The sequence below is a fragment of the Cyanistes caeruleus genome, chromosome 17 (genome assembly GCF_971803275.1).
Source record: "Cyanistes caeruleus chromosome 17, bCyaCae1.hap1.1, whole genome shotgun sequence".
Taxonomy (NCBI): domain Eukaryota; kingdom Metazoa; phylum Chordata; class Aves; order Passeriformes; family Paridae; genus Cyanistes; species Cyanistes caeruleus.
In genome coordinates this window covers 5,226,857-5,245,246 of record NC_141717.1, presented here as the reverse complement: position 1 = coordinate 5,245,246, position 18,390 = coordinate 5,226,857, and the positions used below count along the sequence as shown (strand labels likewise).

Here is an 18,390-nt window from a genome sequence, read left to right as displayed (position 1 = left end):
GACCCCGGTGTATCCAAGTTTTCAGAACTTGGAGCTTCCCCCCCAGCCTGCATTGGAAGGGAAAAACACTGGGGGAGGTCAGCTCTGCATTAAAGAGGAGGGATTGGTTTGTTTTGACCATGCAATTACTGAAACTTCCACTGGGGTGAGGATGCCACAAGGATGAAACCAGGGATTTCATTTTGCAACAAACTTTTGCTATTAAATTCTGAAAACTTAGCCTATTTTCAACTAGCTGTGGTAAGACAAACTTTTGAGACAAATTGCTTCACTGAAATTTCATTTTAAGGATTATAATTTTTATGGATGTCATACTTGCATGTATCTATACCCTCTATTAAAAGCACAGCATACACTTTTCAACATATTTAAGGATATTTAATGAGTTTAATAAACTTAAAGAGATGTTATATCTGTTCACTCCGTAAAGATTGTTTATTTCAGGAAATAAAGCATTTTGAAATGAGTACTATGACTTTTAGAGTTATGACTCTCTCATTCAATTAGTTTCTGTAATTACTGTCATTCCACACAGTACTAAAGGAGAAAATACATTTTGAGGAATTACAGTGTAGGTGTACAACAGTTATTGTTAATGAGCCATAAACTTTGGTCTCCTGCTCTGTAAATTCATGCCAGTGTAAAGTAATTTGGCAAAAAAGTCGACAGTTACAGTTGGACAAATACTGTTGGTATTTTAATATTTTCTGAGATTATTATCCTCTAGCACATTTCATGCCATTTATTTTCCCCTCTATATTTTAAAACATCATCCTACTTCTAAAAGATACACTGTGGAGATGCAAGCAAGGCCTGAACTGTACTGAATTTTCCCTGCTCTAATGCATGTTGCCCAGACTAAAGCAGAGGATTTACAAGACCCTTTCACCTCTGCCCAGTTTTGCCTTATCTCAGTTTCAGAGATACTAAAGGACTAATTAGATGCAATCCTAGATTTTCACGCATGGATTTAGATTTTGTTTACATGAGCAAGTGGGAGGTCAGCAGGAGCAGAGCGAGGAAGGAAGCAGTGCTGAGGCCCAGGCAAAAATCACTGGAAAACTGATAATTCTGATAAATAATTTTTCACTTGGAGTTCATCCTACCCCAGTGCCTTTCAACTGGGAATACTTCCCATTTGACAAGGTAAAGGGCTGTTGTATTTTCCTGACAGACCCTCTCAGGCAATACATGTGTTGTGGATGGGGAGTGCCAAAACTAGAAAGAGAAAAAATTCATTGTAAGTATCATCATATGCATTCTGCCCATAAAGCAGGTAATTAATAATAATCAATGTTTTTCTTACACTTCCTACAGCAGAAGTTTGCAACTGTCTGACATCTCCAGAACCTGGCACTGAACAGCCAGACTAAATGTGCTGAAATAGCATTTGTTGTGTTATACACAGACCATGATAAAATATTCATCATCTAAAAAAAGGAAAAAAAAATGAAAAATACAATAAAAAAAATCAGGGTGCTGCCATGTCACTCAAAGGAAAAGCTTTTATCAGTATTTTCCTTGTTTCAGGTTCAGGGAAATCACTACTGACAGATTCAAATTAGTAAAGAACAACAACCACATTCTCTTGTATTTTCCATTGCTGTCACTCTATGTGTAGGATACCTGAGGCTCAAATACAATAAAAGACAATTTTTAGTGGATCTTTTACCCTGTGCTACTGCAGTAGCAAGAAACATGGTTAGCACTGTAAGGCCATACCCTGTCACACTGACGTTTCCCTGAAAATCCATGTTTCCCACAGCTGGTTGGCTCCTCACCACAAACTATTTATTCTCTCTTCAGACTGGGAGAAGGCAGGATAAAGGCCACTTTTCCAACATGTGACATACATTTTGCCTGCTCTCTAAAGAAACATGACACAGTCCCTAGCAGGAATATGGCAGAACAGGGTAAGACAGCCAAACAAGGATTATCAAAATTAAACAACTGATTTAGAAGGACCCATCTCTTGTCTACATGCTCTAGGTCACATCCTGAGAGACACTCAGCTCCTGAGGATATCCTGGCTATATCTACTAATCAAGCTGTTGTAGATGAGATAATTAATAAGAAAATGAGATAATGAATAAGAAAAACACCTGTCACATTTGAAAATCTTAGCCACAATGTGCAAGTTTATGTGACATTTTCACTTAACTGAATCCACCTGCTCTCCTGGCTTTTATGAGATTGTTCTCTTGGTATCAGAAGTTACCAAGAGCTGGGATAAAGCAGAGGCACTGACAGCATCAAACAATTTAGATGGCTACAATTTTGTGGCTCCTCAGGGTTTCAAAATCTAAGACTTTGGGCTTTGTTTAAACTGGATGATTGACAGAGTAGAATTAAATTTCCATACATTTAGACTTCATTAGAAAGAGAAAAGGTAATCTGGAACGTTTTTCCTTTATCATGGTTTAGGGTAGCCACTTTAATGGAATAACCTAGCTTTCTCCAGATTTGCACAGTTTCAAAACAATACCTTTTTAATGTGCATATTACTGGCTTTAGGGCAATTGTCATTCCATAGCTTTATGTGGAAGGACAAAAGATCAAGCCACAGCTTCAGATACTCTGCCTAAGGAAAAAAGGATCTGGATTTTCTTTGTTTTATTCAAAATTAGGATGCCACTCAGGAAGGTACTTATAAAGCATATGGGAAGGGATGGATGGGAAAAGGGAAGAGAGGTGTTTCTTGGATGATTTTTAAGCTACTCTGTCATCATGAACAAACCTCAGCATCTCAGCCATCAGAACAGAGCTGATAAAAGCAAATTTAATTTCATTTGTGATTATATGAGTAGGAGCTGGTAAAGTTTCAGGTTCTTTTGATCCTGTTCACACAAAGCAGAGACTGTTCAGCTGATTTGCATGTCTGGGAGAGCTGGGTTTTACTCACCTTGTACATACAATTTAATTCCTTTTTTCTATCCAAACTACCTATTACTGCAGCATTTAGCATTGGTAATCCTTTACACATAGGCTACAGCTGTAGTGACTAATTTCTTTTATACAGTATAGTGGTACAGGAGAGATGCCTTTAGTCAGTTATCTATAGAGACATGGTGCAGGAGAAGCCAAAAATCTCAGAGTTCCCTCAGTTGCCAGTAAAAGTTCAGTATCACAGTTAGTATCCAAGAAAGAGAAACAAGAGAAAAACCCAGAGAATTTCCATTCTGACTATTTTAATTACTTTAATAATCTCTTTAATTGCAGAGCTAGCTTACAGAGAAGCAATAATGCAAACAGCACATTGCTCAGTTTTTCTTTGCACATCAAAAATGCATATTCAACCTTACAAAATGCAGGATTCACAGCATCAGCGTTGGTGCTTTGCAAGCAGTAAGCACACAGCCAGCAACTCACAGGCTACAAACTAATTCAGATTATCCTTCTCCATCAACACATCTCCTTCCCTCAAAATGTATTTCTTTGCTCGCCTGGAGTTTAATTTGAGTATGTTCCAGAGAAGTCTCCTTTAGAATATCTCACTTTAAGTTTTACTTTCCTAGGAAATAATTGTTGTGCTATAGGCTACACAAGCAAATATATCTCAATTGTCACTTAACCTTAAAAAAAACCAACAAAACAAAATAATTACAGAAGAAGCAGACTCCTCAACATTTTCTGGGTACTTATGTACCACATACTTCGCTGCTGCAAGCTCTCAGAAACAACAAATGCCACATTTAGAGGATGACTGAAGTGACCCAAGTGTTAAGAATGACAAAGCCCACGGTTGCTCAGCACACCTAGCACAGTAATTGAGATTGTCTAGGAAGCTCCCATGTGTTCCCTGGCCTCACCCTCCCACAGCAGGGTGGTACCTGCTGAGCCAAACATGAGAACAAGGAGAGTACAAGGCTTTGTTTGGGATTTCTCTCCCCTCACTATGACATGGCCATGGAGTCAGAGAGCTCTCTCCCCACAGGAACCCCCAGGCACCCTCCACCAGGCTCACTGATAACACAAAGTCCTGTTCATCTGTTGGTCTCCTTTCCCCTCCTCTCCAGCAGTCACCACTAGATCCCTGAGGCTCAAACTCTGCCCCAAGAAGTGCCAGGAAAATTTGTCAAACATCTCAGAAGAGCAGTTTGGTCTTGTATTGAAACATCCTTCCACTCCTTCCCCACCTCCTTCTTTTCAGACACCTCACCAGCAAGTGAAATCAGCTGTGGCTCTGGCAGGTGACACCTGCCCTGCTTTGCCACTGAAGGGCCACCCCAGCCCCAGGCAGCCACAAAGTGACAGCAGAGGGCTTTGGGAGCTGCACTTACCGATCCTGTAAGCCCCACAAATCACATATGGTGGGCAGGGAAGGCTGGCAGATGTTCTCCTGAACCACAGGCTGAAGTGGCAGCTGCTGAGGGGCTCTGCTACACCCAGGGGGCACAGACTCCTCTCCAAGTCTTTTTCCTGCCTTGCTTTCATGCCCCCCTCTTGGAAAAAGAATGTGAGCAGCAGTTGAAAGCAAGCTTCAGCAGCTTTGGAGGAAGCAAAAGAAACAAAGACTTGGCATATTGTATCTATAACACAGTTAGGGTAAAAATTCCCAGTTTGTAATTTGTCCTTTCATTAAACTATAATTCAATAAATCAATTAAAGTACAATTCAGTAAACAGTGTAACTGAAATGCTCCAGGATTGCTTTTCAGTGCACAGCTGCTGTTCTTTATGGAGTCAGAGCTGAAACACCACTGTTTGCATTAAACAGAGTAAAAAAAGGAGCTCCCTTTTTTACTTTCCTCTCTGACATGTCAGAAATGTTCATATGTAATCATTTTTGTTATTTGCTGAAGATGAGTTTTCAGTCACTCACTCTGGCAGTAGAGAAACTGCAGAGAGGGCAGTGAATTAATACAAACACCTGGATCAAGTTCTGAGTGCCTGAAGGACTGAGCTCCTAAAATCAACTTCCCTTTCATCTAACAAAGATAATTTCTGATATTTTACCATAAGACCATGCCCCCTCCAACCTCTACCACCCTGTTCTTTATCTTCCCATATCATAGATCTCTTACAAGTTCTACACTAAATCTCTACTGTACATTCATACAAAAGAAGGAATAAACCACGTTAAATACAAGTGCCTCAACAAACAGAAGCTCTAGTCAGATAAAGCTGTATCTATACATAAAGAGAGCCACAAAGGAATTTCGTAGCATCTGGGAACATAGATTAAAAATAAAGAGATGATAAAAATTGGCCCAGTTGAATCATAAGCGACAGAAAACACGCTCAAGTCCTCCTTCACATGCAGCTGGCTTTTCAGAGAGTTTGGGTGAGCCCAGGTACAATTTTGGGGCAGAGAGCTGGGCTGGTTGAGAGTTTTGTGCATACCCAGGGAGTTCCAGGCAGCAGCATGCCAATACACAGAATTATCAGCACATCAAAGGCATTATATTTATCAAACCCTGCCACAGCACATTTACTAGCTGTATGATGGATGTTGTTGTAGCAAGCAAGGAACACTTTGATGTACATGGCCTTCTTTGATTAATGAGGGCTCTTGCTGAGAAGCTGCATATGGAGTAAATTACTCTTTTCAAAAATGGCTGATTTGCACTATTGTACTAATTATGTCACAAGCTCAGAGTCAGTTCCAGACTCAGTCACCCAAAATAAAGAAATAAAAATTCACATATACAGGTCATGATTTTGTCACACACATGCATCAGCTCAAAATCCTCAAGTCCTAATTAAATTAACTTAGAGTTTCTTTTTTCAACAGAGAGCACCAGTAAGCATTTCCTTCCTCCACTGAAAGCTTCTACAATCTAGTATACTGGTAAATAATTTCCTTCCCAGAAATGAATGCAATTTTATAGTAAATTCCACTGTGCTTAGAAGAACGTTATAGGAACTCTGAAAACATCTCGGTTTTTCACAAAAACCCCACAACACATGCTGCCCAAAAAGCAAACCCCAAAACCCCCAAAGCTGAGGGAGCCACACTACATGAAGCATGCCTCTTAAAAGCTTTCTCTAAATTAATTCTACCAGCTAGAGAAACACTACAAAACTCTATTCCATTAGCCTTGAGTCTCTAAGCATGTGGTGCCTTAAGCAATTTATCCACTTAGTTTCAACAACAAAAATATTTCTTTGAGAGCACTAAAGCAGTGTTAATTTCCTTAAAATTTTGAACAGTAAATATTTTATCATGTTAAGTATATTTGCAGTCTCCAATTTGTTATTATAGGTGGCACAACCATTACTTTGCCATAATCACATGAAGTGCACAAATCAAATTTATCTTTGGACATATGAGCAAGATGAAAGGAAGCACAAAGTCAGCATTCAGGCCTGTGGGACGACACTCCACTGAAGACAAAATGATTCCTTAAGTGAACTTTCTGGTAGAAAGTTCAGATCTAATCCAATTTGGGCTTCATAATTCAACAGTTTCACATAACACTTTTTGCTGCAGTTGTATGACCGCACATGAACTTCCAAAAAAATAGAGAAGAAATAAAAGGAGTATCCCACCTGAACCCTATAACTCGGGCAATAAGATACCAAAAGACACCCTGTCAAGCCACACAAGGTAAAGCCTTAAAAAGCCTTGCCAGATTTGCACAAAAACACAGAATAATCTGGGTTGGAAGGCATCCTGAAGATGATTTTGTTCCACCCCCTGCCATGGGCAGGGACACCTCCCACCATCCCAGGCTGCTGCAAGCCCCATCCAGCCTGGCCTTGGACACTTCCAGGGATCCAAGGGCAGCCCCAGCTGCTCTGGGCACCCTGTGCCAGGGCCTGCCCACCCTCCCAGGGAACAATTCCTGCCCAGTATCCCATCCATCCCTGCCCGTGTCAGGTGCAGCCATTACCCCTTTCCTGTCAATCTTTAACATTCAGCTGAGGGATTGTTTTATGTCAATTGAACCAAGATTTCCATCTGACACTCTTAGTTTCACATTTCTAGAGCACCTGTGAGGTTTCCATGGGCTCCAATCAGAAAGCTCACACAGATCTGAACCCGATTTGATGGGTGCAGGGTGTTTGAATAGAAATAACTTCCCTAAGTCAGATGTTTAGGAAATGGTAATCATGAGCACATTGTGCACAGCATGTGCACACACATTCTGAGATAAGTCAGCCACACTGCCCTTCTTCTCTAGAGATTCCTACACCTATTTCTGATTTATTGCAAGGAAGAGAAAGGAAATACTACAAAGCCATATTCTCAGATGATAATATTCTGTTGTAGAGAAATGTCCAACCTAATTTTTTTATTACAAACAGTGTAAAATAGAATAAATGAAACCATAAAGTGTACAAGTTCCGTTAGAAGACAGCTACAACTTCCAGTGAGCCCAAAAAGACTGAAGATATATAAAATGCAGTAGACAAAAGGATCTAATGCTGACCTCATATTAGTTGCAAACTGCTGGATCAGCCTGCTCCCTCCAAAGTCACTCATTTGGCTTCAGGGCATTTTAAACAAGCTTTTGATGCTGGAATTGCTACTGTATAGCTGGAGAATAGCAAATGTTGACTTTAAAAAGCAAAAAAATAAAAGCAAGTTGGGCAATTGCAAGCTGGTAAATTCAACAATAGAACAAGTTCTGAAGGGAGAAAAATTAATGGTTTAGAGGATTGTCCCTAAATGGGGACAAGAAAACTGAAAATACTGAGAAGGGAAAAACTGACATATGAGGGCATTTAGAGCATGACACCCATGTGTAGGTTAGGTAGAAGCTTATGCCAAATATTAGAAAAGGATTTTACCAATTAGAGTTGTAACAGTCTGAAATAGCTTTATGATTGGCAAGAAAAAAATATGACACTACAAAACCCCAACCAAAACCCCATTAACAAGCTCCTGCCATCCTGCTGGGACAGCGTGCACTACTGGGAATGACTCTGGGACTGCAAAGGACCAGCCCCAGGAGGGCCCTCCAGCCACATCTTCCAGGTTATCTGTACTTTACCTTAGAACCAGGATTTATGTCTGTGACTGCCTACCCGAGCAGCAAAGAATGAAATTCTGGCTTTTATAAGGAGTGTGGCTTTTTGAGGACAAAACGATATTTTGTAGTTGTTGTGCATTCCGTTCTAGGGAGTAACAAACATGACAGGAGGCATAGATGTTAATTTATTGTTAGTGAGACAGAATTTTAACAATCATGCTCAGTATCTGCGGGCATTGGAGCTCAAGAAAAAAAGGGAAGAGAGGTGGGAGCTATCAAGAAGTAGGAAAATAAGCAGGGTCTTATAAGCAATGGTCTTTTGAGATCCTAGAGCCAAATTGCCAAGTGCCACCACCTGACCCAGGAATGAGTCTGGGCATTGTTTATTTTCCTCTGGACCTTCCAACAAACCTGTGCTAATGCTGCAGAACTGGAATGAAGAAAGCAGAGGGACAGCCCATCAGCTACAGGCAGGACAGGACGTGGGGCTGTAACTGGCACCAAGCCCAGCCAAGCCCAGCGGTGGATTCCAGAGCACAACCTCCTGGCTTGACCAGAAAAACTGACACTAGGCTGGCTCTGAGCATGATAAATGGATAAGCCAAAGGTTGAAACCCTGATTAACTAACATATCTTCCAAATATTCCCATCTTCCATCACTTTGTTCTGTCAGGAGAGGCTCGACAGCGCCACATCCCCCACAGTCTGGTTTGCTATCATGAGAAGTGTAAGGGGGCTCCTGCTTCAGCTCCTGGGACTGAGCCTAGCACAGGCTTGGGCTTCATTTCAGTACTGCAAGAAAGTTAATAAGGCCACTTACGGTTTACAAACTACCTCCACTTGCATTGACCATTGTAAGCCTCAAGCAAAGCTGTCATGAGGCTTTTGTAGGGGAAACCTTAAGGGCTTTGGCTAAGTCTTGCTGTCAGAAAACTGCTTGAAATGAATTCAAATCACCAGGCTCCCTTACTGAAGGTCAAACACAACATTTGCAGCTGGAATTGCCAACACAATAGCAACATGAGGGGAAAAAATAAAGACTACCTGAGAGGAAGATTCTCTGTTAGTATTTTTAATGGCATTTGGGGAAGAGCAAAATGGGAGGGGGCAGCAGAGCCACAGAGCCTGTCAGAAAGGTGAAACTGTGAAAATTCCTTCAGAACAGCAGTTAGCCCAAAGGTCTGAATTTACTTTAAAGGCTGAGTCAGCCCATGCCTGTGCTGCAGGATGAACCAGGCCTGGCCATCTCCCTGCCCTGTGCTCCACAATGGGCAGGTTTCTCGTAGGGAAGGGAAATCTGCCCATCCAGCAGGGTAAAGGAGCCCTGAGGGCTCCCGGCAGGCAGTCCCACAGCCCTTCTACAGCCACACCAACAGCCTTCCCTCAGAAGAAAGTGAAACCCACCCAAAACGTGGCTGCGGGTGCCCTGAAGAGCCAGGACACCCTAGGGAAGTGCTGTGCCAAGGGTCAAGCTGAGAGATGGCACATTTTCCCTCTTGGCTTGTCCCATGACACACTGCTCGGCACAGGAGTGACTGCCAGAAGGCTCTGGCTCCCTCCTGGCACATCTCATCTCCTCACAGAGCCTGGCAGTGTGAGAAAGCTTCAACACCTGGCAGACATTTACTGCGAGGATGTTTCCCTAAGCAAGGCCCAGCTCGGAGAGGAGGCTGAGCCAGCCATGCCCTCCCCAGCTGGCTGCAGCCACGGGCAGGGCTGGGTGCTCTGCTGGCCCAGAGCCACGGGCAGGGCCGGGTGCTCTGCTGGCCCAGAGCCACGGGCAGGGCTGGGTGCTCTGCTGGCCCAGAGCCACGGGCAGGGCTGGGTGCTCTGCTGGCCCAGAGCCACGGGCAGGGCTGGGTGCTCTGCTGGCCCAGAGCAGGCTAAGAGCCAGGCTCTGCTCTGTCTGTGAAGGAGCAGAGCAGAGGAGCTGCAATGTGGCCCCAGAGCCACGGGCAGAGCTGGCCACGGCCTCGCCACTCCAGTGGCCAGGCTGGGCATCACTGGTGCTCCTGGGCAGGAGCAGAGTGTGGTTACAGCCCAGGGAGGCTGTTCTGGGCCATTCAGAGCCTTCAGGGCAGGCAGCTCATCACTCTGACAGCGTTCTTTAACTTCAGTATGAGAGTGCAGAACTAAAAAAAATACCTAACACAGTTAGTGGAACCAATCACCTCTCTTTGTTTCTGAAATAATTCATCTTGTAGGCTCAGCTGTGGCTAAAGGCCCAGATTCAGATCATTTTTCCATTTTCTTGATCCAAATAATACAGTCATAAAGAAAAGCATTAAGAAAGATATGGCCAATTTTGTCCACTCAGAAGTTCAGCCCTAGTGCATACATTTTTGAGCATCTTTTTAGAAAAGCTGTCTTGAACATTTATCAGAATTTGTGTTAAAAAGAAAAGTCAGATTCTTGTTTGCAGTGAGGCAAGCTTCAAATCCTACAGAGAACCAGATGTGTGGAGGGCAGAGCAGCAAGCCCAGCACCTGTGTATGCTGACTCAGCAGGCTGCTCACACCCCCATGAGTGAACAAGAATAATAAGATTGGCCCCTGGGACCAGAATCAATCTATTAACCAATATGATCTGGAGACCTTGGGTCCTCTCTCATATTTTCAACAAATTGTATTGCTTCTTGTTGAAAGCAAAATCCTTATGGCACTGCTATCTCAGGATCACAGCAGCATTTTTCATACTATCTTGCTGCATGATAAGAAACTAAAAATATTAAAATGACACTAGATACCAGCTCATAGGGGGGAGGAAAATCAAAAAAAAGAAAGGCATATGATCAAAGCAAAAAAAAAAAGAAGAAATTTATTTTAGCAGAAATTTTTCTCCTATTAAAATAGACTTATAATCTTATTAGAGTATGTTAAAAAAAAAGATACAAGGAAAAGTTACATAGGCATTAATAGTTGCAGTGAAGAATCCATGTTCTTCAGAGAAATTATGGGGTAATACATGAAATTTATACATGTGGAAGAATGAAAGCTGACTTGGATCCAGCTCAAAATGTTATTTCACAAGCCCTTCATGACTCAGCTGGCAAACCCACCCACATGGGTCAGGGTAGTTGCCAACCACCCCACAAGTCAAGAAGCTCCTGTTCAGAAGTTACCCAAGAAAACACTTATCTTTTCTCTCTGCAGCTCCTGACTAGAATCTCCATGCATAAGATCTGACAACCAGGAAAGTGCCTTTATTTCACTTGTTAAAGTAGCCACAGGTTGCCTTGAAGCCAGCGAGCCTTGCTGTAGCACTGCATTTGTTTTCTTTTAATAGGAACCAGAGCCTAAATATCACATTTGGCTATGCTGCCCTTTTGCAAATAAACCCTGAAGGAATATGAGGAGCAGATACTACAGTTAAGGGCTCTTCACTGCCTTCAGTAACACCAGCCTGTGCATCTTACTGAGCCATGCCATTTAGCAAAGGGCAGAGAGAGGAGCAGACAAGAAAAAAAGCCCCAAAAACTCATGCTACATCCAAGCTTAATTTAAAATAATAATAATTATTTAAAAAATTAAATATTCAAGACATAAAACTGGCCATTTTCTCCTTCTTGTTTTATTTTTAGTACCCTTTTAGCCATTGTGTGGTCTCTGTCAGCTCAGTTGTTCAACTCAATTTTTAAATCTCATGAATAAAATACAAATCATATTCAAGGAACATTTTATGGAGTAAAAAAGTAGGCTTCATTTATTAAATCCCACAATCCTTTTTCCCCTCACAGGTGGCCTGAAAGCAGCCTGAAATCACATCTCCCTGTCCCACCAGACTCAGTTTCTCCTGCCAGCTGTGTGGCTGGTCCCACTGGGGAGAATTTGTCCTAAGAGGCATCACAGTCCTGGCTCTGATACCTCCATTTGTCACAGAGAGTACATCACACCAGCAGTAGCTCACTGGAAAAGGCATAAACTACTAAAAAATCACCAAGGACTGAAAGAACCACCCAGACCAAACTCCAGGATGTAAAGCACAGCCCAGCTAGAGCAGTGTGTTGAGCTGGGTCTCTGGGCATGGAATGTGCTTGCAAATTATGCCTTTTCTAGCACTTTCGATAGCAACTGATTTATAAGAAAATCCTGGGGAGCAAAGAAATCTGCTTTCTTGGTTTATTCTTCTCCTAGTACCAAACTTTCAATTTTTGTAATAAAATACTTTTAAATTTTCTGAGAAAATAAAACAGTAACTACTCACATTAACAATTATTTTTTAAAAAAGGAACATAGAGCATAGGGGTTAGCATTAGAGACCAGAAGTCTCATACATCCCTTTGTGGTCACACACAAACTCTGCCCAACCCCTGCAACAGAGACTCACTTAAGTGAATCTCAGCCTTTTAATGCACACAATAAGCCCAGTTATTAAGCCTATCATTTCACACTGAACTTCCCAGGGAGCTCTGTTTTCTCTTATGGCCAATAATCTTAAATAACTTAACTTTGGTCTATAATTTTCCTAGAATTTTGCATCATTCTGGTATGTTTTGTGGCACCGATTCTGTGGCTCAGCTTCCGTTTTCAAGAGAAAAAAACAACCCAAAGCAGTAATTGGCATGTGGTATCTGCTGGTCATCCCTCCTGGAGCTTCAGGTGACCTCACTGCAGGATTTCAAAGGGGCACAACCACCCACAGCTCTGGGTGAACCAGGTCAGCCACCTCCTGTAACAGCGCTCTAATTAATCCCAGTCTCTAATCTAATTAAAACATCCAGCCCAAAGCCTGCACGCCCCATGTGCCCCTGGCTGGCAGCTCCGTCCCCAGGAGTCCTGGCTGATGGGGGAGCACCCACACATCTGCTGCTCCTCTGCTTCCCAGGAGACAGGCAATCCTAAGAACATTTTGCCACGTTTTCCCAGGTCAGTGTAGTGAAAATGAAATGATCTGGCTCTGCGTGGCCGTGTGGTTTTCCCCACTAAAACCTCTGCTGACTATTTTGGGAGGTGTCGCTTCAGATGAGCACGCAGCTGTTCTGAAGACATTGCACCACGGTTCCTCCCTCCACCACATCCAGCTCTGCTGGGTTTTCTCCCCTCCTCCTTTGCACGAGTTACCTTAGGTGCCAGGAGAGTTCCCTCACAGAATTTATTGTAGTGATCTTAATTAAATTAATATTCCTGAGTGCAAGGCTACTGGGATCTCAGGCTGGTATGAGGTTCATCGACTTTCACTTAGAGGGTAAAGTTTCCAGTTTTCACTCTCATGAGGCAATATGAAAAATTTATGACAGAAGCAGGAGAACTCTTGCTAGAGGCAATGACATCCCTGTGCAATTAAAACACTTTCAAGTGTCTTTTTTTCCTCCATTCTCCTTCCACTCATCTTAGGAAACAATATACAGAGCAACTTTATTCTGCACTGTACATTTTTAACTTAGAGATCTGTAGGCAGTTGACAAATTATAACCTGATCATAAAAATTTTCTTACAGTTTGAAATGTAACATATTGTACAAGGTTATGGCCAGATGGTAAAGAGCTTCTTTTCTTCCCTCTCTGGGTTTTTCTTTTTTTGGTAAGAAAAACAGTTTAAAGCTTTCAAGCAACAGAAGAAACTCCCTCCACAAATAGCAGCAGAGACCCTGTGTGCACTCTTTGGAGATCAGAGATTTTCCTGAGCCCCTCAATGAGCAGCTGTGGGAAGGGTCAGGCTGTGTTTGAGGGTCCCAGGCTGCAGGGATGCTGCCAGCACATCCACAGGTGTGGGGGTCTGTGGCCACACCATGCAGCTCCAGCCTGCTGCAGCTCCTGCAATCCCTCTCAGAGGGGAAAACATCCAGAGCAGCAGGAGAGCCCACACTCCTGGACAAACCCCACCAGAGCTGAAAGCCACGATTTTGACTCTGAGCAGCTCTGGGATGGGATGCCTTTGAAAAAACCTGCTTTATTCTCTGTCATTTTGCAGAGCTGAGCAAGCTTTGGGGTAGTCAGCTTCTTTGTAAACTAACATTCAACTATTGCTGTGACTGCAAACTGTGGGGAATAAAACAACAATAAATACTTAATAACCAACACAATGTGATGGTTCTTTTTTACCTCACCAGAGGACATATTTTTTTTTGCACAGTACATTGCAGAGCACACTGCAGTAACCAGAGCTAACTCTGAAACTTGGGAACAAGGGAGACTATTCTTTCAGTGACCATATAAAATTCCCCTTTAACAGCATATGCCCTGAGAGTAAAATTTACTTTAATATCCCATGCTCAATTCTGAACATGCTAATCCTTGTTATCTCTGCATAGTTAACATCGCTGCAATGCAGAGATCTATAACAGAAAATATTGGCTATTATTACTGAAATCAAGAATAATGGAAAAGGAAACATAACTTATTAAGCTCACCTCAGAATTTAGATCTGAGTGGTGCAAAGAATGCAAATATTACAAATATCCACCAGCTGATCTAAGCAGCAGAGCTATGCTATGTTGTGTTAAATGCTGTCTTACTCTGATCATAATGGCAGTAACATAAATAGGGTGTGAATCATAATTGCAGGAAGTTGCACATAGTGAAATATTGAGTCGAAATTCACTTTCTTTTTAGGATAAATATACTGTTTAGTATTTAGAAAGCTTTAAGAAACCCCTCATTTTATCCTCACAGCAACTCTATTTGTCTCTGCCCTGCCACCACTTCCCTCCTCCTCCCTCTCACTGTGAATTCAATCTCTTTGAGCAACATTCCAGGACTGGGATGGTGCACACAGCCACATCAGGGACCCAAAGCAATGAACAGCCCAAAGGAATCGACAGCCCAGGTCTCCATGCTCAGTCACAAGTCCCATGGACCCCTCGTGGGGCACAGCTGACTCTGACCCTGGGCAGGTTCTGCCTCACAAAGTGCAGGAGAGCTGGAGCCAAGTCCGTACCCAGAGCTCAGCCCAGGCTCAGGGCAGCATTAAAGGCTAATCTAACTCTCCTGTGAGCCAGGGTTTGGGCAGCTCCTGAAATGAGCCAGCACATCTTTGGTATGAACTAGATGAACAGCACCATGAAGGCAAGATGTTGTTTATCACACTAAACAGAAGGGTCTCTCTGTTGCCTTTCGCTGCTGCCGGTGACTGGCACCCATCTGTTTGTTACCCCTCACCACACATTTTGATCACTTGCTCTTGCAGCAGTGGTCTTCCATCATTTTCTCTGCCACACAGGCCCTTTTCTCATTCCCAACTCTGTTCTTAAGGCTCAACCACTCTACACCCAATAAAGCACAGCAGCAAGCAGAGTTTCTTACCTTAGAGAAGTTTTTCTGTGTCCGTGGCATATCTACAAGAGCAGCTCAGCACCAGGGCTGGCAACTACCACATCCTGAGGTAGGAGCTCCTCCTTAAGAGAGCTTCTTGCTAATTGCCCACAGCTGGATGGAATAAAACAGCTTCAGGTGGGTAAAACTTTCAGGTGTTACAATTGACTCTAATGAAGAGCAGTAGTTTTCAAGTGAGACATGTCAGAGGACATAAGGATAGCCCTTCAAGCAAGAGCTAAAGGAAAATAAAGCGTATTTCATTATTAGCAGGGACATCTTGTGAGAGAAACATGGTCTGGGATGGCTCCAGGATAGAGCCCAAAACCAGATAGGGGCTGGATCCCTCATTAAGATGGGGATATTTCTGAATCAGTGCTTAAGGCAGCAGAGAGTGGCCTCAAACAGAACTTGCAGCTCCTGGGAGAGAGGAGAGGGAACACAGCTTTTGGAATGTCATTTTAACAGCTGAAGCAGAGTGAAACAGCACACAATCATCAAGTGACAAAGAGGAAAGCAAGCGAGGCTCTCCTAGGGCAGAGCTCTGAGGAGGACTGACCCCATATCTTCTGCAATGCTCCTCTCACACAACATTGCTCTCACTTAGAGCTTGAGTTTAAACATGCAGAAGTAATGTTTGATATATTGATAAGGTTGCTGAAATGTCAGTTCACTGGACAAAGAGAAGAAGACTATGATATTGCCTTTTTTGAATGCACTAAAGTATTAAATTTCCCATCTGATGTAAGCTTCAACTTTTTCTAACCAAACTGCCAGGAGCCTCCTACAACAGAAACACAGAGATAAACAGATATCAGCTCAAAGCTGAATTTGGAAGAAAAGGATAACCACTGGATACAGGAGCTCATTGATGTGATGAAAACATGAAATACAAAGCAGGAACTCCTTTGCTGTCTCCAAAACATCCCTGCAAGCACTGGGTGTTCCTGAGTAGTGAGGACTGCTTTGCTTAGCACAAAAATCAGGAAAACTGTGTATCAGTTCTTTCCCTCAAAAAAAGAATTCGTATAACCAAACTGTGAATGTTTTAAAATCTCCTCCTCTCTTGGGAAGATAAAGATGGGGGTTTAAAACACACACAAACCCCACCCCTCTATGCAATCCTCTCACCTGAGAGTTGTCATCCCCACAGCTGGAGGCAATCAAGGCTATCACCTTCAACAAAGGGGAAAATTAAGATCTGTTCAACAAGCTCTTATTAACTTCAGCTGAACACAAGCACAAAGCAGAAATGTCCTGGAGTAGTTCAGCTGCTTTTACAGTGAATTCATATTTCTGTCCCAAATTAGAAAAAATATGAGAGCAGAGAATCAGATTGGTTAAAAGGTCTGGGCTCTCATACCTCTGTCATAAATGTAATGGAAAATCCATCAAACCGTGCAACTTGATCATGCTTCAACGTTTCTGTGTAAATGAGGAATACAGGGCTGCTTCACATGGTAAGGGATTTGTGAGGGTGACAGCTTTAGAGCACACAAGCACCTCAAATAACACTGCAGTCAGGAACTACACCAAATAAATAAAGGATAAATTGGACAAAACCTGAGACAGGCATCTTCACTTCTTCTGACACTCCTTCCCCAGCCAGTGGACAGATTAACTTCAACAGTTGCTGCAGCCTAGTTAACGAAGGCAGGAATTCAGGGCACCAAGGGCAATTGATACTGCATTATATATTTTGCCAATTTAGCCTCACTGAAGAAATCTATACTCACCATCTGCACAGGGTTTTGCTAACACAGCACAAGACAAATAGTAACCACCAGCTGTAATAAGTGAAGTGAGGGATGAAGGAATTCGTGGAGTTCAGGATAGCTTCCCAAAGGTCAGAGGCTCACATCACCAAAACAGTACTGGGGGAGATGTGGGACTTCTCTGTGAGAGCAAATAGAAGCCCAAATGGAAGAATTCTGTGTGAGAGCCTGTAGCGTAATTGGTGTCATGGAAAAAACCCTCTCTTTTCAAGGCAGAAGAAACAGACAAGATGATGGAGGTTATAAAAAGCATCTTGCACTGTAACTGACCTTGAAACCCTTCTTTTCTTTCAGCCTGATTAAGAGAAAAATACTTAGTTAGACACTGTCTTTGTCCTCCACATGGATAAGCACAAGAAATAGAAAAAAAAAAGAAAGAAAAAAAAAAAAGGAGGAGGAGAAGAGGAAGAGAAAATCAATACAAGCTGTCTTCAGTTTAACCAGAATGTTACAGTGAATAGGTTTATGAAACCTCCAGTAAAGAGGAGCACAATTGCTCCCACAACAGCAGAAGTTGCTAAATTTTAGTGCAGTGTAACTTTCTAAGGTGTCATATAACAAAAAGAAAATGCAGGTGTTCTTACTGTCCAAGGACAGTACTTGTATTAGAGTGTATAAATTACTAACCTGGAATTAACTCATCTGATCTAATGCAGGGGTTGTGACAGCAATCACTACTCTGTGCTACACAAGAAAATAAAAACCCTGCCTCACACATGGGAAGAATAAATAGAGATAATAGGAAGTAGCTCTTCCCATCTCTCTCAGCAAAAAGATTTATGCTGTGAAAGAAGTGTTTACACCCCACCAAGCCTTTTTGGTTAAAGTATATGGATTTAAACTACACAAAATCATAATTGTCTACATTTTCTTGACAAACAGCCCAGTCAGCTTAATGAGCACTGGTGAGTTCCTGTCCTTGCTGGTGTCTTGTAGCTGTCAGTCCCACTGGAAAATTCTGAGTTGTATGAAAACAGAATCCTGCTCCTGATTTCTCTCTCTCTTCTCTTTCTTCCGTACATAGAAACATATATATATTCTCATTGAATGATCCTGCCTGACAAAAACCAGACAGATACCAAGGTACAGAAATAGGGGCTATGGAAAATAAGCAGATGGTCTTTCTTTACTATGCAGGTGCTGTTCAGCAATTTTTCCCACCAGTGAAGCTGCTGTATTTTGCACAACGTTTTCCCAATTCACCAGACAATCAGGAAGAGAACAACATGAATGCTCTGTTCTGCTGCGATGTGCTGAGACAGCAGGTTATCAGTGGTGACTCTGAAGCTTGCTGACATCTGACATGAATTCCTGGCATGCTGACTTTTTAAAAATCGATGGGGACAGACCTCAGAGTAACAGAAATAGCTGTGAAGTTTAACACTGCTGAAACTGTTCAGGCTTGATTGGCTGGTGAACATGGAAGGTCAGAAAGAGGAGCACTGGAT

General features: G+C 42.5%; 1 long non-coding RNA gene across 2 annotated transcripts in view; it reads right to left on the bottom strand.

The window, feature by feature from the left end:
- Window positions 1-16,231, bottom strand: part of LOC147650026 (uncharacterized) — a 109,025-nt gene extending 92,794 nt beyond the window's left edge. The window contains exon 1 of one of the 2 annotated variants that reach the window (XR_015277269.1): window positions 15,159-16,231. This is a non-coding gene — a long non-coding RNA (uncharacterized LOC147650026). The remainder of the gene's footprint in view (window positions 1-15,158) is intronic. The other variant, XR_015277270.1, reaches the window with a different exon arrangement.
- Between the last annotated feature and the right edge of the window lie 2,159 nt (window positions 16,232-18,390).